Below are 23,942 nucleotides of genomic sequence, written 5' to 3' on the forward strand. Positions count from 1 at the left end.
CAGGTGGCCCCAAAATGTGCATTTTATTATTTTTTTTCAAAATTCGCATTTTAAAGGAAAGAAGATCCTGTGGCTGTCTCAGTCTGTGAGAACCAGAGTTCTTAGCTCTGGCCAACATAATAGCAGCCTAGATATATTTGCTTGAGATCTCTGAGATCAGATCCAGGCAACCAGGGGTAAGACCAACGAAAGCCCAGTTTCAACAGCCAGCCAGGGATGCCAAGGCAGGTAGGTGGTGATGCAATGGCTATTCTTTGCTACTTACTGCCCTGATTCCTCCCACCCTGGAAGGGAAAAGCAAATGGATCCAAGCTGTCAACACTCCCCCTACAAAGCAACTGAATTGAAGAAACAATTCAAAATGCTGATGTGGGCAGCCTGGGTGGCTCAGTGGTTTAACGCTGCCTTCAGCCCAGGGTGTGATCCTGGAGACCTGGGATTGAGTCCCACGTCAGGTTCCAGCATGGGGCCTGCTTCTCCCTCTGCCTGTGTCTCTGCCTCTCTCTCTCTCTCTCTCTCTCTCTCTGTGCCTCTTATGAATAAATAAATAAAATCTTAAAAAAATGCTGATGTGCAAAATCATGCAGGACATGTTCTGAAGAAAAAAATAACCCACTGATGTTCTGGCCTGGCCCCCATGCAGAAGTATGGAAAGGACAGAAGAAAAGGTTAAATCTGGAAAATGTTTCTAACTCCTGCACAAGAAATTCATGCACAGTCTAAGGATGTCAATAAAGGAAGCATCAGATCCAGAAAAAAAGAATTCAAAACTACAAAGAAAAGTTTAGAATGAACAATTCCTCTATTTCTTACTGCATTTTTAAAAACTTAGATTTAAAATTCATTTAATCCTGCTGTACAGTTATTTTTTTACATTTATTTCCACCAGGTTGGGCTCTCCTCGAAGGCATGAGTCCTGCTTTATTTATTTTTGTATCTCCCTCTCCTCCCTCTGTCCCTTCCCAACTCCAGTAACTATTAGGCATCATAACAGTTACATAATTTTACCCCTTTCTGACTGCTGCCAAATCTTTGTTTTAGTATTTTCCAGAAAAGGCATTACCTTTAAACAATCAGTTTGATGGAAAGTGATACTTTGGAAGTGAACACTAATCCTGAGGTATGCTTTAGGAGAAAAGATTTCTACTGCCAAATAGGTTTGAAAAATGGGATATATGCTATTCTCCTTTCGGGTCACAATGCATATTAGCAAATTAAAGGCTCTGAGAAGAACTGCAAACAGGTCAGTTTGGTCTTGCTTATCCTAGTCTTCCCTATTTTGCTGAATAAGAGTACTTTTTTTTGCTTTAATCATTTCTATGGAAATACTCTGGGATTATTGCACTTCAGAGCTTTGTACTTGAAGTGTGGTCTCCATGGTCACCAGCACTGACATCAACCGGGAGCTTGTGAGAAATATCCAAGATGATTCACACACACATCAGTGTTTGTAGAACACACCTGAGGAAGCTCTGGTGTCCTGGAAAGGGTGTTAGCTTTGGAACCAAGTAGATCCATCTGATTCCATCAGTTACAAATTGTATGATCTCCTGCCAGAAAATACACATCTTGAGTGGTCATGGTAAAGATAATACATAAATCACCTGGCACATGAAAAATAATCCATAAAGTGTAGGAATTAATATTACTCATGCTCTTTATATACTTCACTCATATATTACATAGTATATAATTATAGCCCTTCATTTCAAACGATCACCAGAATTAATTTGTTAATGGTTTTGATGTTTATTAAAATTAAAGGTGAATTGTGTAAAACCCAAAAAGTTCCCTTTTACTCCTCCAAAGGAGTTTTATTTATTTATTTTTTTAATTAAATTAAATTTAAAAATTTTAATTCTAATTAGTTAACATATGGTGTTATGTTAGTTTCAGGTGCAAAATATAGTGATTCAACACTACCCTACATCACCCAGTGCTCATCATGAGTGCACTCCTTCATCCCCATTACCTGTTTCACCCATCCCCCACCTGCTTCCCCTCTGGTGACCATTAGTGTGTTCTCTGTAGTTAAGAGTCTGTTTCTTAGTTTGCTCCTCTCTCTCTTTTTTTTCCTTTGCTCCTTTGTTTTGTTTTTGAAGTTCCACATGTGAGGAGATCCTACGGTATTTGTCTTCCTCTGACTGACTTATTTCACTTAGCAGATGGCAAGACTGCATTCTTTTTTTGGCAGCAACATTCCACTGTACCTGTATATACCACCCCTTCTTTATATATTCATCTATCAGCGGACCCTTGGGCTCCAGAAGTTGTTTTTATTATAGGGACCTACACTTTTGAAGGAATGGACAGTGTTTTACAAAAGTTCTAGTTGGTTCTCTATGATGGTTTTCCTTTTCCTGCAGGAGAAATGAAAGACACAGACTTGGAACTTAAGTCTTGAATCTGAAAGATTTAGATCCCTAAATCACATTTAATGAGGGTCACATTTAATGCCGTTAAATTAATAATCTAACATTTAATTGGCATTGCAACTTCAGTTTATCTTAGGCACATATAAACAATATGCATTAAAAAAATCACACCAAAAAAAAAAAATCACACCAGCCTGATTTTCATGTTGTATGTAGCAGACATTAACTGAACTATCATTAGAAAGAAAAATATGCAAGTCCATTGGGAAAGAGGTGAAAATGAATAAGAAAAGATTTGATTAGCAAGCAAAGGTCCCTTCTGTTCACATTTTTTTCTTTTTTTTAAGATTTTATTTATCTATTTGTGAGAGACTCAGAGAGAGAGGCAGAGACACAGGCAGAGGGAGAAGCAGGCTCCCTACAGGGAGCCCAATGCAAAACTCAATTCCAGGACCCCTGGATCACGACCTGAGCCAAAGGCAGGTACTTAACCATTGACCCACCCAGGTGACCCTCTGTTCACATTTCTATGTTTGCTAACTTATTTAATATAGAGCTTGTGAACTCCATCTTTATTTTCTACCCACACATGCTTTAAACGGCCAAAATTTTAATTTTTCCTTAGGATTACAGAGTCCCAGAAATTATGTGTTTCAGTCTCTCTCTAATCTTCTCTATGTTATATTATCTGTATTATGTATCACATATAACTCACATGTAACATATATATATATATATATATATATATATATATATATATATATTTTAAAGATTTATCTGAGAAAGAGAGTGCAAGTGCACTAAAGGAGGGAGGGGCAGAGGGAGAGAGAGAATCTCAAGCTGACTCTCTCCTGAGTGTGGAGCACAATGTGGGGCTCAATCTCAATACCCTGAGATCACAACCTGAGCCAAAATCAAGAGTTGGATGCTTAATCAACTGAGCTATTCAGGTGCCCTGCATAATATATATTTTTAAAGGCTTGGGAGGTCCTTTCCCAGTTACCTTTTTCTAAGTCTTGCAACATTTCCTTAGAAGTAGAAGAGACATACAGCACTTTTTTAATAGAGCACTTCAGAGGCCTCCAGGCGCTTAAGAGTTGGGCAAAGGGATACACAGTGTTTTACAGGCAAAGCCAGGATAAGAACTCAGGTATTCTGTGTGGTTTTGTCATTGCCCTTGTTGTTTATATGCCATTCTTCTACGAAATCTACTATTGCATCAACACTAAGTCTTCTCGGATATAAAGACACAGTGAAATATCACTTGGCCATAAAAAAACGATGGGGTCTTGTCATTTGTGACAACATGGATGGGCCTGGAGGGTATTATGCTAAGTAAAATTAGTAAAAGAAAGACAAATACCACATGACTTTATTTAGATGTATAATCTAAAAATCAAAATAGATGAACAGACAAAAAAAAAAAAAAGACAGAAACAGACCCATAAACACAAAACAAACTGGCAGTTGTCAGAGGGGTGTGTGAGAGACAAGCTCCAGTTCCAGAGTGAATCAGTCATGATGAAGTACAGGGAACAGAATCAGTGCTACTGTAATAGTGTTATATGGTGACAGATGGTAGCTATACTTGTGAGTGCAGCATAACGCATAGTGATGTCAAATCACTTTGTGGTACTCCTGAAACTAATGTGAAATCATGTGACTACAAAAAAAACAAACAAACAAACAAAAAAAAAACAACCCCCAGAACCACAAGTCTTTCGGAATTTTGATTCTCTATTGTGGGAGTCTGCATGTTCTGAAAGTAGCTTAGCTGTTGGAAGCTTGTGTCTTCCTGATGTAGAAAACACTTCCCCATCTACCTAGCAGGAGGATTAGTGTGATCCATAGCTGTGAGAACACAAATCTTCTTCCCCTTGAAGTGTCTGTATTGGATGTCACAAAGAGAGTGCATCCTAAAGTTGAAGATGCTACTATCTGAAACTTCTTTATTTGCAGTATTACTAGTCTGCATTTACTTATGCTTAAAGGACCGTGGCTATTCATTGTGTATTTCAATAAGCCTTGGCAAGACAGTACGCTGTGATACGTGTACTGTTTTTTCCTCTTTCTCTGCACTTTATTTTCTCTTTATGACAATACATCCATTTGATGATAAGCTCTCAGAATTTCAGTTATTTATACAAGCCATTTCTTCTTACTTATCTCACCCATTTCTAGCATTTTTGTTAAGAAAGTACTCATTCATTTTATTGTTTCTTTCATTGCTAGTTCGATCCCCACCCCCTCCACGTTTGACCATAAAAATGCACACTGAATGTACTCACTGCTTGAGGGTCTTTTTACCATATTTCATATGTTCTTATATCGAATAAAATAGATAAAAGTCAGAAGTTGGGCTCTTCCCCTACAATGCCACCTATGGTGTCAGGTAAGAAGGAGACTTCAATTTTTATGACCATCCTGACACCAGCAACATCAAGAAATTAAACTACTGGTCTTTCGTCCTCAAAATGTGTCTTCAGTTCATTTCTGTCAAATGTCACAGACCGTCGAAATAAAGTCTGCATAGGTTTCTACTGTCTGTTGCTATACACAATTACCATTACAAACATCATAACTAGTGCATAACTAATGCATAATAATAAAGCATTAAGCAGGTACTTGACCCTGAAGAGAACTTATTGTCATAGGAATGGGGACTTAAAAACTGCCAGCTAGGCACAGAGGCCAATGGCAAGGGGACCTCTTGGTTTCCTAGAAAGCAATGGAGAGCAAAGGGGAGAACAGAGATGGATTCCCAGGCTCCATGAATAAAGAGACATCTCTACACAGGTTTGCTGGCTTCCACAAAGAAAGATCAACATCTCTCCAGAGAAACCTGGGCAACAGCCTTTGGCACCTCTAGTACCTTCCAGAACTTTCTGAGGGAGGCACCCTGAGACTAAAATGAGGGAATAAAATGACAATCTCCAGGTCTCTTTCATTTCCAGACTACTACAAGTTATGTTTCCAGACAGAGCTAGGAATTTTTTTTCCTGGAATATCCTGAGTCATAGAGCATGGTAAAATGGCAGAAAAGGCTTTCTAGAGTCATATAACTTCACGTCAGTGGTGGCTAATCAACTGTATGACTAAATTCCTTCACAGGATCACAGTTGTCATCCAACAAAAGGCAGTTTCAGGTTCACTGGACAAGACTCTTTTGAATAGTAACTGTATGAAGTATGTCTTTACCTGTTCAGAATTTGTCAAGCCAGGAGATAAATACGAGGAGAAGTGGCTAGAGAACAGCCCTTCTTTGCCAAAAATATTCTATTGAGTTAATGAAGCCTAGTTTATCAACCTATTATGCTATCGTTGGACATTCACAAGCTAGCAGAATTCTTTTCTGTGATGAAAAATTGCATGCACACACAGAAAAGACATGAAGGGATTCTGAGAAGTGGAGTTCCCACAGCAGCTGCATAAAACCCCTGGATTTGTACTGTCCCATACCCAAATCTTGGGCTCAATACACACACTGGAGCAGTTGATCTGCTCCACGGACTCCCTGAGAGAGCAATCCACCTCAGATGGAAACTCAGTCAAGGTCCATGCACCACACAACCTCTGTGCTAATATTCTCCTCTTTCCCTTCTGTTCTGATGGGAACATCTTCTGCATGCAAAAGATAATCCTTCCAATTTAGCTTCAATTTTACCCTTTTTTGGTCCACATTTCAACAAACACTGTCATTAACTTATTGTTTGTTTTTTAAAAAGATATATTTATTTATTATTTGAGAGAGAGAGAGCATGAGCATGTGTGTTTGGGGGAGGAGATATAGGAGAGGAAGAGAGAGAATCTCAAGCAAACTCTGTGCTGAGTGCAGAGCCTGGTGTGGGGCTTGATCTCATGACCTGAGCTCACGACTTGAGCTGAAATCAAAAATTGGATGCTTAACTGACTGAGCCACCCAGGCACCCCAACTCACCATTCTTAAAGAGGAATACAAAACAACTTAAAAATAAATAAATAATTTCAGGTGGCATAGTAACATAAATCACTAACTCATATATAATGGGAAAAGAGTTGGCAACATTGTCAATTTATGATATTTAATGGTCATCTTACCCCCAAGGAGTTAAAGAAATGAAAGCTCACTGAGGACAAATGTTTTAGGTTGTCTTTCTAATTTTTAGTGCCACAATCTGGGAAGTAACTAATATATTTTCTTTTCTCCTGAAATTTGAAGGAATTCATGGGCATTCACAGCAGCACTTTTTCAGGAGGGTCCAATCTCCAAACCACAAACAATAATATTTACTATCTCCCATTTTATAGCACTTTGATGCTTTTAAAGTACTCCACAATATATCCATGCATTTGGGATTATTTGTTTGACACAGAATTGTAAAAATTTCTATTTCTGTTTAGACTATGCTACTAATTAGCTATCTGACTTGAAATAGGATTCATTTCTTTGAAACTATTCAATTTTAGGAGTGCCTGGGTAGCTCAGTCAGTTGAATACAATACTCTTGATTTCAGCTCAGGTTGTGATCTCAGGTTTTGAGATCGAGCGTTGTTGGGCTCCATACTCAGCAGAGATTCTGCTTGAGATTCTTTCCCTCTGCCCCACCTACCTCCTCGTCCTACTTGCATTCCCTCTCTCTCTAATAGGTAAATAAATCTTTAAAAAAAGTTAAATAAAAAAAAATAAATAAAAAATAAAAATAAATAAAAATAAAAAAGTTAAAGAAACTACTCAATTTTATTATTTGTAAAATGGAAATAATATTTCACAAATTAGCTGTGAAGTTATATATATATATATATATATATATATATATATATATATATATATATATATATAATATATTCATGATACAGCAAAATGCCAAAAAAGTTATTTGAATACTAGGCATTCTTTCACATGCCTGAAAGCAGTTAACACAGTACCCACTGAAATGTTAGTCAATGTTCATAATAGTTTGCCATGTTTTTCGTTTACTGGCTCTCAATGCTAAGGCTAGTACTTTGGTTTTGATTATAGGCAGTGGTTGTTCTTTTTTGTTTGCATGTTTTCTTTGTTACAGCATGATAATTTTCTGTACATGCACCTCGTTCTTGCAGGAAAATAAAAAAGCAAAAAGGAAAAAGGGAATAAGGTTTCTTCATGGGTTCCATTTGCAACAATTTAATAACTTTCTCCTTAAAGTCCTGTATTTGCTAATGCTCTTAAAATAAAAATAGACCTCAAAAATGCTACAGAATTTTATAAGGGTTGTATGATTATGACTGTAAAAGGATAATTATCTTTGCCACTTTTACAAAGCATCTTATAACAATAGGAAATTTCACGTTTGACACATTTTCAGCTTGTGATTCACTATGGCTCTCACAAACTTCTGTGGTTCCAACCATCTCTATCATGACAGGTGGTTTAATTTCTTTCTAAAATTTAATACCTTGTAATTTCATTTCATTTTACTTACTTTATGATCACTCATTCTACTTGCCAATGATATAATTAACCCTAATCTTGTATTTTGAGATTATTACTCCCTTTGGATTTGGTATATTCTATAAATTTATTGAATGTGCTTATTATTCCCTCCTTCCTGTCACTGGTAAAATCATGCAGAAAGACTGAAGAGAGAAGGCTGAGCAAATGCAACTATTGGAAAATGTGTTTCATTTTTCTGCAGTGTTAAACAGAGGCCCAAATTCTCCCATATTAACTAATGTGGATATATTATGAACACTTTCATTCACTCAATTGACCTTTATGATGCACCATGTATGCACTACACATTTTGTCATGTGTAGTAGGGAAGAGAGGGGCTTTAAAAAGGGTGTGTCGTGGATTCTGCTTTCAAGAAGCTTACAGTTTACTGAGAAGTAACTTGTAAATCTCAAGGAATAATGCAAAATGCACTATTTGTGCCACAATGCTGGAAAAAGTGAAAAGCTGAAAAACTGTAGATGAAGTTATAATCAATTCTCTTGGGGAGAAAAGAGATTCACAGACTTCCATGAGGCATGTGATGCCTGGACTAGTATTTAAGGAATTGCAAAGAGAGGGGGTTCTGGAAAGAGAAAGTTGGGTGTGACTGCCCAGGGCACATGTTAGGAAAACTACATGAGGCTGGGGGATGGACCCCAAGAAAGGAGTAGCAAAGTGATCTTCAGAGCACACAGGGCAGGAAGAATTCATATCTTATCCAGAATAGAAAAACCTCCTGACACATGGGACAGCTGGTAAAGCACTCTGAAGGTGCCACCACTGCAGTAGTTGAGCCATTTTAACCTTAGACTAAAGACTCTCTGCATCTCTCTGAAAAACCTTAAACACAAGTCTCAAAAAGACTGAAAAGTTTCCATCTTAAATTAAGGCATCCCAAAACAAAGACAAAACATTTTAGAGGAAAAAAACACAACATTTTAGAGGAATATGAAGTATCAGTACTCCACAGAATAAAATTCACAATGTCTGGCATCAAATCTAAAATCCCAGATATGCAAACAAGCAGAAAGCTACAATCCTTGATGAAGAGAGAATCAATGGAAATAGGCTTGGGCATGAAATCCATGGCATCATAGTAGACAAGGATATTAGGGGACCTTACACACACACACACACACACACACACACACACACACAGTGTTGAGAAAGTGAAGTATAAGCATGGTAACAGAGTCACACAGACATAAAAAGCACTAAATCAAACTTCGAGACAAAATATACAGTGCCTGAGATTAAAAAAAAAAAAAAGAATGGGGCATTAGTGAGAAGTGGGACAACATCACATGGCCAAATAAATGTGTAATGAGATTTTCGTTAAGAGGAGACAGAATGGGGAGGAGGGAGGTAGGCAAAATATTTGAAGAAATATGTACTGAAAAATTTCCACATCTGATGAAATCTATAAGTCTGTAGATTGAGAACCTCAAAAAATACCAAACAGAAGAAATATGAAGGAAGATACAGCAAGGAATGCCATAAGCAAATTGTTTAAAACCAGTGATAAAGAGGAACTCTTAAAAGCATCTGGAGAAAAACACCAATAAGTGGAGTGGCAAAGTAAAAGATCACAGCAGACTTTTGTCAGGTTCGATGCAAACCACAAGTAAATAGAGTGACCCCTTCAGATGAAAAGAAAAACCAGCCCTCCACTTGGAATTCAGAATCAGAGAACCTATCTCACAAATACAAAGTAAGAGGGTCACCTGAGTGGTTGAGTGGTTGAGTGTCTGCCTTTGGCTCAGGCTGTGATCCCACAGTCCTGGAATCGAGTCCTGCATCAGACTCCCAGTGGAGAGCCTGCTTCTCCCTCTGCCTATGTCTCTGCCTCTCTCTCTCTCTCTGGGTCTCTCATGAATAAATGAATAAATATCTTTAAAAAACCCCAAATATAAAGGAAGTGAAGGAGTTCACTAGTGTAATAATAGGTGTGGAAGTAAGAAGAGGTAACTGAATTCAGGGAGCAGACAAGAAAGAGAAGGCATGTAGGGAGGGGGAGTACATGGAAGGCAGAGCTGGTCACAAGGGTGGAAGGACAGAGTAGCAACAGACTGAAGGGCCCCTTGACTCTCAAGCCACAGTAAAGACACTTAAAAAAAAAGATTTTATTTATTTATTTCAAAGACAGAGAGAGAGTACACTGGGGAGGAGCAGAGGGAGCAGGAGAAGTGGCCTCCCTGCTGAGCAGGGAGCCCAATGTAGGGCTTGATCCCAGGACCCTGAGATCATGACCTGAGCTGAAGGCAGACGCTTAACTCACTGACCCACCAGGCACTCCTAAGAAACTAGTTTTTTCAAGCACAACAGGCAACAGTGTAAATTTTAAAGTGGGATGATATGCTGCACAGTATTTTACAAACCTTGTCCTGAATAAAGACTGGAGAGCCAACCAGTGTGCCAAATTTTGGTGCATACGTGTGTGTGCATGCATAAATATGTAAAATTATATATTGTGTAACAATATTATATATTATAGAAAAATATAATTATTTAAAATATAAGTATTAAATATAAATGTATCAATGACAATAAAAGGTACATCTTGGAAGTTGGATAAAAATTATTCCATTGTCTCTCTAAAAAAATAATGTCCTTACTCTTTTATCAACTAAGTACCCAAAATTGTGTTCCAGAAGAAAGAGCCACGAGACCTGCACTCATTTCCTCTGTGACTTCCTGGCTGTATAAAAATGCACGACACATGGCACAACCACACCTATGTTTCCCGTTTCAAAATCTCTTAATTTTACAGTTTCTTTCAAAACAAATGGAAAGTAACAATGTGATTGTTGCTATTTTAATACACAGACTGAAGAACAAATTTAGATATCTATATAGACACGGTGTTGTTCCATCTTGGATGACAAAAAGGTTGGAAAATACTATAGTTTCTCTCATCTCTTTTGTTTTGCGGGTACATGGCCACGATTTATTTGGCATACCAAAGGACTGCTACTTTTTTTGCTTGTAGTTCTTTTCTTAAAGTATGACAAGTATCCATATACATCCTCATGTCCTCTTTGATAGATTGATATAAAACAAAGCCTAGATGAAATTAAACAGATGATATATTGAAGAGCTTGTTCCAAAATAATATATTTTTATTGAGTTAAAATCCAGTCTAAACCGTGTTTGCATGTAATTTAAGGTATGAGTTTTCTCTCTGCTAATGCCCATAGACCTTCTGGGCCCTCTTATTTTTTTTAAAGATTTTATTTATTTATTCATGAGAGACACAGAAAGAGAGGCAGAGACACAGGCAGAGGAAGAAGCAGGATCCCTGCAGGAAGCCCGATGTGGGACTCAATCCTGGGACTCTGGGATCATGACCTGAGTCAAAGGCTCAACCACTGAGCCACCCAGGCATTCCGCTTCCAGGCCATCTTAAGAGAAACACCAAGTTAGGAGGAAAATGCTCAGGTTCTGTTGGTTCTCCACTCTTGCTTTTAGGATTTAGGTATGGAGCCACTTAATAAATCTGAACGTTCGACTGTATATGCTGTGGAAAACCTAAAAGTTCAAGCGCCAAGTACCTGATTATAAGATAGTCTGTAGAGCTGATTTCCTGATTTCTTCAAAAAGATACCTAGAGCTTTAAGTTTCCAACACGAAGTCTTCAACAGCCAGATGTGCGAGAACTGAGGATCACACAAAACAAGCCCAACCTCTATTATGCAAATATTTGCAAAACAAAGTTGTCTGTTTCTGAAATTTATCAATAACTGCAACAGCTTACTCAACACCACAAGAGGCTGTATAAGATTTTTCCTAACAGAGAAAAAAAAACACCCAAAAGAATCATAAACTATAATCTTCAAATTGAATCAGTTATATTTCAAATTGCTTTTAATAGACAAGCCAGTTTAAAAAAATCAAACATTCAACAATTTCAGTTACCTGAAACTTATGAGGCATGAAGAAAACTCCTAAAATTTGGCATCATTTATATGTATGTTTTTATGTACTCTTGTTCCATTAAGCAATTGCCAACCATTTTCTACCTTGTTGGTGGAACAGGTGAGACCATGCAAGTTATCATCTACTGACTCATTCACACGCATTCACTCACCAAGAGCTATCATGTGGGGCACAGAGCTCCATGCTACATGGGAACACGATCTACCTACCATTTAGGGCACAATTATTAAAAATACCAGATACAAAAGGTTCTCTCCTAATTACCATTTTGAGACATTTATTTAAAGGTTCAAGAGTTACAGTCCTTGGAAAGAACTGTTCAGGTCAAGGCAAACTTTACTTTATCCCCAACCTATCCCCCAATTGGGGTCTTAAATTTGATTAAAAAAATCTAGATGGTTGGCTAAGTTTCTTGTATTCCTATTTGGATTCTTGTGGGGGGATGTGGTCAGAGGCATTGATGACAGGCAAGAGGAAGTATTCATTTGCAATGCGCTAGTCCTGACTGTAATGGCCAGTGAGACCTGGCAGTATCAGGTATCCTTGCCAAGTCCAGAACAATTGCATAAGGTACTCAGTATTATCAACCACTACCAATAATTACTATTTATGCAACAAACTGCTAAGATCTAGCACTCCTTTGTTGGGCAGTGCTGGGAATTATTTAATTCTACAAATTAAGTCGTATTTCTTAACAGCACATAAGATGCTTGCAGTTGACTGACTGCTTCTAACCTAAGAGTCACTCAGCAAGAATGAGTGGCACTTAAACATCTTCATTTCATCAGGATTAAGTGCTTAAGTGCCTGCTGCCTTTAATAAGGCACCTGCTTCCCTTTGTCTATTTCATGAGATGAGCAAACAATGCATTAACATTCAACATTCATTTGCCAAATGTTTATTGAGCTTTAAGGTAAGAAAAGCAAAGAATTAAAATGGATTGCTTATATTGAACTTCTACTTTAGATAGCCCCAGGCAAGTACATGAAAAATAGCTTTCACATCTACCATCCAGACATTCTTTATTGCTTGTTTGTTTTTTGTTTTGAATTGAGATAGTGAGAGCAAGAGAGTGTGAGCGAGCGGGGAAGAAAAAAAGGGAAGGGAATGAGAATCTGAAGCAGACGCTGAACTGAGCATGGAGCCTGACTTGGCTGGATCCCATGATCCTGAGATCATGACATGAGCTGAAACCAAAAGTCAGATGCTTAGCTGAATGAGCCACCCAGGCACCCCCCATCCAGACATTCTTAACAAGGATATCTTCCCTACGTCTATTTTAAAATAGAGTGTAAATACTGAATGGGACATATACACTCATTCATTAGAGAGGATAAGGTAAGATACGTGAACAGCTGATTTTCAGTATCTCACTCCTTGGGTTACTAATCAAAGGAAATCTTGGATAAATATGAATTTGAAACTATTCCATGGATAAGGAAGATAAATTAAAAATCGCCTACAATTTTCATTTTTGATCTCAAGAGCCATCAGCACCTTTGTCTTGAAACTCTCAAAGTCCTTTACAAATAATGTTCACAACACTGTCATGTGAAAGAAAATGGTATTTTCCAGTGAGAAATGGGAGGCTATAGCAAGGCATGTGGTCTATTTAAAATTCCATTTAATAGACTATGTATAACTACAAAACTCTTCAGTGGTTACAAGTCCCTTATCCAATGCTTAAAAATGCAGACGATAACCTGCACCTCAGAATTTCCACTTAAGCAAGGGTTAAGAATCTAAAATATTAGATTCTATTAGAATATTAGATTCTATTAGAATATTAGAAGGCACAAATATTATGTAAAATGCTCAGGCAAGAATAAGATGAGAAGAGACTAAGGATAACAGTTTAGTTACGCTGCCCACTGTGGGTACCACAATTTATCTACACCTCAAAACTTTAGACAGAAACAGGTCAGTCCTTCCCACCTTTGTTCTACTCATAGCATCCAGTTCATTCTCCTAGGGCCACCCCCCATTGTTTATCATTATTTCAATAACTAGTATATTTTTCTTCCTTATTAGATATTGGGTATTAGAATAATAGTGATCTGAGATACACAAACATTTTAGGGCTCTGCATTTTACTCTGTCAATACTGATTAGTCCTTTTCTGAAATAAATTGATAGGCAGAACATGCTCCACAAATGCAATTAGACTAATCTAGGACTTACTAACAAAGAGATAAAAATAATCTAATATGTAAGCTTTAATTATTACATAACTGATATTTTCCATTTTGGTAGCATTTGATTTCTGTCCAATTCCTCAATTCTCTTTACGTAGGCTAGTGCAAAATGAATAAAAGAAATGCTCTCTCTCCACTCTAAGGGATGTTGGAAACTGTGGTTTCAGGCATGAACCAGGCTGATGATGCAGGTTAGTGAGGGACTGAGTCATGAAGCATCCAAATGTACATGAGGAAATCAAGTGAACACAGTATCACTGTATCAAGAAATCTGTAGGTCAGGAAGATACATCTCCTTTGGTGAGGGGGGATAAGAAAATACAGAATTTGCTCTGTTTAGGTTTGAATAATTCCAACTTCCGAAGGTGGATTTCTGAACTGACTTTTACATTGATCCAGCTTTATTAGGAAGTGAGCTATCTAAAGAAGTGTTTTTTTTTTCTCCCCCAGACAACTATGGCTTAGTCTTATAATCAGCGCAATTTTTAAAAATTACAAATTTGGAAAAAATTTTACACATTTGAGAGGAACCTCATAAACGGTGCTACAAACTTCTGCTTCTTTTCATATTGGTACTAGGATCACCAACGACCACACCAATAGAATGAGCTGTGTTTCAGAAATGGCCTAGCTGGACGGCCCCTCTGAACAAAACAACTGGGTTTCAAACTCACATGGTTTTAGAGTTCCTTTATTTTTTTCAAATAAATGTGCAGTACGCTTTTCCTGTACCTTCTCCTTGCTAGGCTGTAGGGCAGTCCTGTTCCAAACCTCAACCTGAACTGAGCAAGTCTCTGGCTGTGCATTTTTCAATCTGTTGCAAGCCAGGGAAGCAGATCATCAAGCTTCTTAGACCTGTATGTGAATTAAGAATACACGGACTCCCAGGAGAGCCTGGAAGTTTTTCATTTTTGGCATGAAAATCAGGCACTTTGTTGCTTGGGTTTACTATATCCTAGATATTTGAGGTTCACAGATAAGGCACTTCCTGATAAGTGAGGTTTTATTGTGTTACTGAAATAAAACACAATGGTTTACAAAATTCAGCCTGGGTACTGCCTGACATACCTAAGGTGAAGGAAACTTTTCAGAATGTTGATCATAACATCCTCAGTGGTTTTGAACAGACTTCCTTCAAAAGAGAGGAGGATAGAGTCCCCCAGAATATTTAACCTGATTATAGAAGCAGTGATAAGGACATGCTTTGGATTCAGTTTTAAGAGAACAAAGAAAAGATAAATCACATTAAAATTAAAAAGAATTCTATCTCAGTAAGGTAGGAAAGTTCTTGTAAGCTTTGCTGGAACAGAAAAGTCCCATAATCCAATCCATAATCCTTTTAAGACAGGGTAGGACAGCCTTGGGTCTGCACATTTTAAATTCATTAATGGTCTTAACCTGAGAATAACACTGGGCATTTTTTTCCCACCATCAGACAAATTATGAAGGAAAATCTTCCTTGCTCCTTCTGCCCCTTTCAGCCTCTGGAGGACTCACCCGTAGCTCATAGATTTTTCTTCCTCACTGTCCTCTGGCTGGAATTACCTTAGGATCACAGCCCCTGTCACGAACACAGCATTAATTCTCAGAGGTTCTGGTATAATTCTTTTTGTCCTGTGTTCCAGTATGTGAATGGCCTGCCCATGCTTAGTCCAAGACAGATATCTAAAGCAGGATCTTCGGAACATAGAAATGGAAAAAGAATAACTTGATCTCTCCTAGTGCTTTTTAATGGGAAGCCAGTGACATTTTGGACAGAATGACTCTCCAGGGGTATTGAGCTGTCTAGGTACTGTAGGGCATCCAGAGATCTCCGCCTCTGCCCAGAATGCACAGTCACAGTGAGAAATGAAAATGCACCCAACGTATTTGCAAATGCCTTCTGGGGCAGGTGGACTGGCCCCAAGTTGAGAGCCACTTCAGACACTGCTGTGCTGAAATGTCTCCTAGAACAATCACTACCACCACCCTCTCAACAAAAAGTCATATGGGTGAAAATTAGTACCCGGTAGAACCATGAAATAGTTGCTGAGTTAATATACAGAAGATGTTCAGGTTCCAAATTATTTGTTCACGTGGTATGCAAATATTTACTGTTTATAACCATGCTTATCAGACACATTTCCTTTGTTTCAACCACTGCAATTGAAAGACATTTGTTCAGAGTGTCTCCTAATTGAAAAACCCTGCATATCTTATATGAATCCTGTATATATACACATACACAGTCTGCATAAACTAATAGCACGGCCACTTGTCTGTATTTTCCCTCTAAGTACAAGTTCATCAAAGGCAGTCCTGTCGCCCTTGTTTGTCACTATAATTCCTAAGCTGTATCTGGCATAGATAAATATTGAAAAGAAAACAAATAAATGAGAAGGTGAATGAACACAGCAAAGCCTCTACCAACCATTCAAGACGCCTACAACCAAATGGGCTCTGTCACAAATGATTTATGACATTAAAAAGGTCAACAGATGAAATTGTCTACTTCTATTGGGTTACTTTTCTTACTCTGTCAAAAAAATGTCTTTAAAAAAAATTCCTTGGGAAATATCCATTGTTGTCTTTGTAGCAACTATGGTCATTTGCCAAATGACATCTTCCCAACCTGCAGGTTGCTTACATAATCCAGGAGTAAACTGAGGCCTCTCTGATGCTCCAACTTCTACAAATCAACCATTCATTCAATGAAATATGGGAATTTAAACAATTCTATCTGTATCTATAGCTTTATCTATATATTTATATCTATAATCACTCAGGCATCCCTCTAAATCCTGAGGCTGTGTCCTGGTGAATCAGACAGATACAATTCCTGCTTCAGTAAACTATAATGAAGTTTCCATATTCTAAGTGCCAAATTCCTTGGAAGAGGTTCCTATGCTCACTCTAGTAGATTTCAGAAAGAACACAAATCACAGTAATATTACACGGAGTAGGTTATGTCTTTGCCCTCTATGTTTGGCCATTTATCAAAGTAGTTCTTCTAAACAAATACTGTGTTGTCCAAAAGAAGAATTTTAAAAAACATCACTTATCTCCTTATATGTCAATAGCAATAAAAAAATCAGGTATACCTTGAAGTTTCTCGTTCTCTTTACCAAGATCTGAAAAAGCTGACACTAACCCTGACCTTCATCCCTTTTCTCTTTGATTTCTGATGTGAATTTCAGGACAGCTGAAGCCTGGTGAAAAAAATATCTTAAAAATACAATGATCACATCTAATAGACAATCATAGGAATTTCAGGATTTTCTAATTTAGAAAAACAGCTTAGGAAAACTGGCATTGTTAAACTTCTCTATTTGTTTTTAAGAATCTTTGAATGGATAAATTTGGCAGTTGTTTATCCTAACCTCACTTAATGTTATTTCATATTTGAAAATGGAAAACAAAATAAATCCTCATAGTACTTACCCTATATTTTTGTTGGCGATTTTTCAATTAGGAAAATATTTAACCAAAGTGGGATTTTGCTAAAGTCAGTATTCTCCAATTCTATAATACTGGGAACTAGAAGCAATCTTGTAAATGGTTTATTCCCTCTCCTCATGTAATACAAAGAAAAACTACAAAACTATACACTTTTGATGGGCTTGGCTCACAGACTTCACAAGTTGGTAACTTGTGTGCTCTGCCAATCTCCCCAAAGAAGACAAACAGCTCAAGGAAAATGCACACTCTCTCTTCCATAGAAGCAGAAATGTGGCCGGTCAGCTGTGTCCCTTGCTATCATACCCAGCTCTGTGATTATTCTTCCCCAAATCTCTCACCTTTGCTCCTTCTTGCTTTTTGTTCTTTCCATGTGCTGAGATGACACTAACTACAGAGACCTTGAAAATGACCTCGTGAGGTAGAACTCACTGTCTTGGGACACCCCTTGTAAACCTTTATGTGAACTGCATTACTTGAGCTCCTGAACTACAAGGGATCTTTTGCTAGAGCTTTGTAGCATTCCCTATCTAACACATACATCATCCTGATGGACTCTTCCGGCAAATTAATTCTTTTGTGATTTGCTGCATTACTTTAAAGTAATAATGTGTTATTATTATAGCTTCTATTTTTAAAATGCTTAGTCCGTCTCCACTCAGTGTTGAACACTTTGCCTAGATCATATTATTTATTCACACAAACTCTCTCAGGTAGACTGTATTGTTCACCCATTTTGTAGATGAGAACATTGAGGGTCCTTGATTAACACGGAGGAACTGAGATGAGAGTCCTCGTTTATCTGACAGAATCCTTATGTTCTTTCTTCTGACCTGATAAACATTTGTTTCTTGGAGTTACACTAGCTGCTTATGTAAATGGGCTGTGGCTCGCAACTCCAGCACCTAAAAGAATGATGTCAGGAGTAGAAATATTTTGGATAAAAATGTCCATAGGGATGCCAGAAATATGAACATTTTTGAGAGGATTTTTCTTTAAGATTTTATTTATTTATTCATGAGACACAGAGGGAGAGGCAGAGACACACAGAGGAAGAAAGAAGTAGGCTCCATGTAGGGAGCCCGATGCGGGACTTGATCCCAGGACCCTGGGATCGTACCCTGAGCCGAAGGCAGATGCTCAACCACTGAGTCACCCAGGCGTCCCGAAAGGATTGATGTCCGCTAGTTCCTAATTCACGAGCACAGGTCAGTTTAGGATGACTGTTGTAAATTGCGGGTTCACACTACAGAAATCAAATGGCAGACATTGACGGGGGGTTGGCGCTTTTAGCCCAGAAACCCTTAGAGCAACACAGAAGATGCAAACGGGAGGTGGCAGTGACTCTTCAATGCATATCCTCTCAAGGGGTAATTATCTTATACATCTTGATCTGGAATCTTATCCTTTGTTAAGGATAAGAATGAAAGGATCCACCAGGAGATATTTGGTGGGAAGAACATATTCGGGTAACGGCAGTGTGGAATCCTCAGATGGGAAGTCCTCACACAGAAATGGGATTTGAAGGGTTGACTGAATAATGACAGAAACACATGTTATTAAGGAAATTGCAAAAATGCATTTGACAATAAATATACATCACTGGAGACTTCATGGAGTAAGCTTCCATTATAGGACTTGCATGTGATTTTTTTTTTCCAATTTTGCTTTTATAGCCTTTCATGTACTTTCTTCTAAGCACATTTATCCATTTCTATTCTGCACACATTTACTAAATCCTGTTCCAGCCAGTCCATCAACTAGGTTGCAAACTCTGATGCTGAGTTACAGGACAAGGATGGAGGGACATACAGATCAGAACAGCTGGGAACGGCAGTGCTCCAGAAGAGAGTGGGAAGAAGACGTGTCACAGAATGAGGGATATTTAAGATAAAACTCGATGCAACAGGACAAGTATTATTCCAATTAATAAAAATTTCATTGACAATTAACTATTTCTTCCACAGCTGTCATGGACTATATCCTAACCATTAACTGAGACTCAAAGCCACAGTGTTAAGTGCCTTTATAACACCCACACAGGGCCTTATAACTCAAATATCCTCTTTCCATCAGGGCAAGTAAGTTCTTGAATAACTTACATGGACATTTTAAAATCTGAGGTCAGGATGTCTTACCCATGTTTTAATTTATTTACAATAAAAACTCTTTAATAACATACAATAATTCTGGGGAGTGATGAACCTGCCTTTGTTAAAATGGGCTTCCATTTTAATTTCGAAGCTCAGATGATCACAGACCAGGCAAAGCTACTCCTGAAAGTGTGTGCTGAGCACTTCAGAGTTTGCAGTGATAATGAGAACACTTCTGCTTTCCTGCTTTAGGATTTGTCAGGCATAATTCAGCATGCACAGTAGTCTGATCAAAACAGAACTTCCAAAAGAAAAAAATACATTTCACTGTAGCTCACTACTGCAAAATTGTCAAGGATCAAAAGATAAAGTTTCGCTATTGGTAATGATTCCTCATTCTTTACCAAATAGTTCCAAACCCAAACCCACAATGTACTAAAATATAAAACAGATCTTGGGGGGAGGGGGAAGAAATATGTAGCTAGCCTTCTGTACCAGTGAGAAACACAACCTGTAGTCTTGGCAGCCATGCTGCTCATTGCGCGGGCTTTCCTCACCTGGACTGTAATGAGGAATCATCTTTCCTGTGCATTTCAGGACATGGTACTCATTCCTTTCTTTTTTTTCTTTGTAAGATTTCATTTATTTATTTAAGAGAAAGAGGGACAGCACATACACTCACACTTGGGCGTGAGAATACAAGCGGGGAGAGGAGAGGGCAGAGGAGGAACCGAGGAGAAGCAGACTCCCCACTGAGTCCAGAGCCTGACATGGGACTTGATCCCAGGATTCTGAGATCATGACCTGAGCTGAAGGCAGACGCTTAACCAACTGGGCCACCCATGCACCCTTGTGGTTCTCATTTTAAGACTTGTTTTCACAGAGTTGAATCTCTTTCACAGAACCACAGGTACTGCCTTGGTATTTCATAGAAATCATTCTCCCTCAATGAAGCCATCCATTCAACACGAAGGTCAAGTATTTCAGCCCTGTATAAGTCTAGATAGGGCTAACTCATAAAACAGAAGACACACCAAGATTTGCATAAACCTCCTTTGTCTTCTGCAAATTGTTTCTTGTTTAATGACGTTGGTGTTTAAAGGCTGATTATATTTATCAAATGAATTCAGTCCATCCATTTTGGACTAATCACATATTCCCTGGCTGTTCCTTCTTTCCTTCCTAACACTGGAGTGACAATGAAGCCAGATAGATGTAAAATGAGTCCAGTTAATAACTTCATAGCTTGAATTCTTCTGACCTAGAAATCAACTTTTGCACAGAATTTACTACTTAACTGTCCAGACATTTTATTAACTGGAAAACACTGTCTATTTAAAAATTCTATGGAATTAAAAAGAGTCAAGGATAGATGGGTATTATGACTTATCCCTTACTAGAATAATGGCTGAACAAAAGTCCACCATGTGATAGTAGGTTGATTAAACTTAGAATGAGAAAAAAATGCCCATAAAACCCTGCCTTCAGAACAAGAAAGAATTAATGTTTGGAAAGCCAAAATAAAAAAAAAAATGAAGAATGTGACTCTCAAAGTGAGAATTAATGAAAAGTAGTTAATACCCAATACATTCTAAAGTAGTGCAGATGATGGGGAGTGTAGTATGTGCACACTTTCCTGCTGAGTGGTAACTTAAAATACCCCAATAGCTGATAATCTACAATTTTACACAACAGTGAAATCTACAGGTGCCTATTCAACTTAAAATAGCATAATTTCCTTATTCTTGTTTTGATCACAGTACTTTGCACATCACTGTTCCTACTAGATTAAAAACATTACTCCGCTTGTAAAATTGATTAGAAACATCTCATCAATACCTTTAAAATACTGAGCAGATTACACATTCTCAAAGCAAGAACTCTGTGCCCTGTGTTTTCTCAAGTTGCTCTCCATGTTTGACCAGAGGGTGGGAATTTGATAAGAAAAGAGGAGCAAGTATGGTTTGCAATGGAGGGATAATGTCTATCACCACTTCTTTCTACAAGAGCTTCCCAGTCCCAGGTTCCTAATCAGAACCCTGTGAAATTTTTGAAGCTCGCAAACATCCTAGGATTCTGATGGATGTTCTATGCATCTTCAAGGTGCTCCTTGGGGAATTCTGATGGATGTCCTCAATTGAACACACTGCAAAGTTAAACTGAATGCTCCCAGAAGGCAGGGATTTCTGTTTATGTTGTTTACTCTATTTATCTTCCAGAACAATGCCTCATAGATAGTAGGTGCTTAATAAATATTTGTGCAATGAATGGCACGAGTTCCTTGCTAAGGAAACAATTGTAGAAATCTGTCCATGTAAGTATATGTAAAGTCAAATAATTTATATTTCTTACATACACAAAAATAAATTTTATTTTTTCCTTTTATTTCATCAATTATCCACAGCAGTGAGACAGATTTCTTGTTAATGGATGGAGATATCTGGAGTTATAAACATTAATAAACATTAATCTTAGGAAGGCTTTTAAGTCTTGGAGAGCAGACAGGCGAAATCTCTTTAATAGATTTTGGACCTTTCATACTTATACCTGCATCCTGACCAGGGAGAGAACAAATGACTTAGAAAGAGAATTAATGTTTATTGATGAGATGGATCAATCTTCCTAACAGCATTCCAAACCTTCTATGAGAATAATATTAGCGAGATGCTTCTACTCATCTACGCCTATTTCCCTTTACACATCAAGTATGCTTTCTTATTATAGCAAGCTAAGCAGAGGTCAACGGAAGTAACCATAACTTTGGATAAGAGCTGTTTGTCCTTAGCCAAGTTACTTAAATCTCTGAGCCTCAATTTTGTCACCTGTAAATTTACACATGTAACATAGTATTTTAAAAGTTAAATAAAAATTCACTTGACAGTGACAGTGCCTGGCACAGAACAGACATGCAAGAAATGTGGCTTTGCACTCCAACTTTATCAACCCAAAGAATCTCAGCTCCTGTTTGATTATGGGGACCTCCCTCCAACAAGTTTTAAGGTATGCATATGCTGGCTCCTACGGCTTGTGTTTGGATAAAACACTCCCCCATTTCCAAAATGAAATACTGCAATTTGGTTGGTATGATATGGGTAAAGGTATTCAGGGATTGAAAATATGGGGATATTGTTTGATTGCCACATTTCTTTTTTCATACGTTAAATTAAAATGGGGACGAGGTGCCTGGATGGCTCAATCGGTTAAGCATCTGTCTTCAGCTCAGGTAGTGATCTCAAGGTCCTGGGATGGAGTCCCACATTGGGCTCCTTGCTTAGTGGGGAGTCCGCTTCTCCCCCTACCCCTCCCTCTCCCTCCTGCTTGTGCTCTCTCTTTTTGTCAAATAAATAAGTAAACAAACAAACAAATAAATAAATAAAATATTTTAAAAAATAAATCAAAATGGGATTTAGTCATAAGTAAATTGGATCAGCTTCTTCAGAACCAAGTAAAATGAGTAGTTAACTGTGACACTGGAGAGTCCAGCTATGTGGAAAGAAACGTGAATATTTACAATGTACTCACATTTCAAAATTGATCATCTATTTATAGAAGGAAAATTATTTAAGGCCTTCAAGAAAAAGAAGTCACGCCCTTATATTATGCTCTTACAAAAATGATAACAATAAGTAACATTAAAATAGGCCATTATTTCTTCTTTCAGGAATATCTTTTTCAACATACAATCTTTCCATAGCACTCAACTTGTATGTCATGTGACCGTCACTTTCAACCTTGTTGATAGTTACTATATACATGAGTTAAGTCTTCTCCAATTTAACCTTCATTGTACTGCCAGGTATCTTTGTAAACGACGTATCCGATCATGTCACATTCCTGTTTAAAAGCCTCCATGGGGATCCCTGGGTGGCGCAGCAGTTTGGCGCCTGCCTTTGGCCCAGGGCGCGATCCTGGAGACCCAGGATCGAATCTCACATCGGGCTCCCAGTGCATGGAGCCTGCTTCTCCCTCTGCCTGTGTCTCTGCCTCTCTCTTTCTCTCTGTATGACTATCATAAATAAATAAAAAATTAAAAAAAAAAAAAGCCTCCATGGCTCCCATCTGGTTGCAGTACAAATACTAAATTGCTGGGCATGTCGTATAAAGATATTAGCAATCTGGCTCTCCAGTCTGTTTCTCTAACCTCACCACCAGCTCCTTCCCATCCCCTCCGCACTGTGCCCGGCAATACAGCCACATCTGACACCACTCCCAGCACTCCAGACCTTTCCTTGTCCTGTGTCCTTGCAAAGTCCATCCCTCTGGCTATAATATCCTCATTCTTAATTTCTGCTCCTTGATCTAATGCAAATTCTTCAGCATCCAGCCTGGATACCATCTCTTCTAGGACAACTCATCGTATTCTCTTCCTTCTCTGGGTTGCCACAGATCTAATTGGTCTATGAACTGAAGACTTCCACATGGACGTGCCAGCCCAGATATCCTCCTGCCTGGTGTT

The 23,942-nt window shown here is 38.1% G+C and overlaps 1 protein-coding gene across 8 annotated transcripts in view; it reads right to left on the reverse strand.

Annotated features, from left to right (window-relative positions):
* Positions 1 to 23,942, reverse strand: part of CHRM3 (cholinergic receptor muscarinic 3) — a 493,903-nt gene that overhangs the window by 135,672 nt on the left and 334,289 nt on the right. Inside the window, exon 3 of one of the 8 annotated variants that reach the window (XM_077894352.1) lies at positions 1,462 to 1,550. The exons of 6 other annotated variants lie outside the window; for them this stretch is intronic. The gene's annotated coding sequence lies outside the window, so the exon portion shown is untranslated. Of the gene's footprint in view, positions 1 to 1,461; positions 1,551 to 15,455; positions 15,474 to 23,942 lie in introns of those variants that run through there. One more of the 8 variants, XM_077894358.1, reaches the window with a different exon arrangement.

This window comes from Canis aureus, chromosome 4 (assembly GCF_053574225.1).
Source record: "Canis aureus isolate CA01 chromosome 4, VMU_Caureus_v.1.0, whole genome shotgun sequence".
Taxonomy (NCBI): Eukaryota; Metazoa; Chordata; class Mammalia; order Carnivora; family Canidae; genus Canis; species Canis aureus.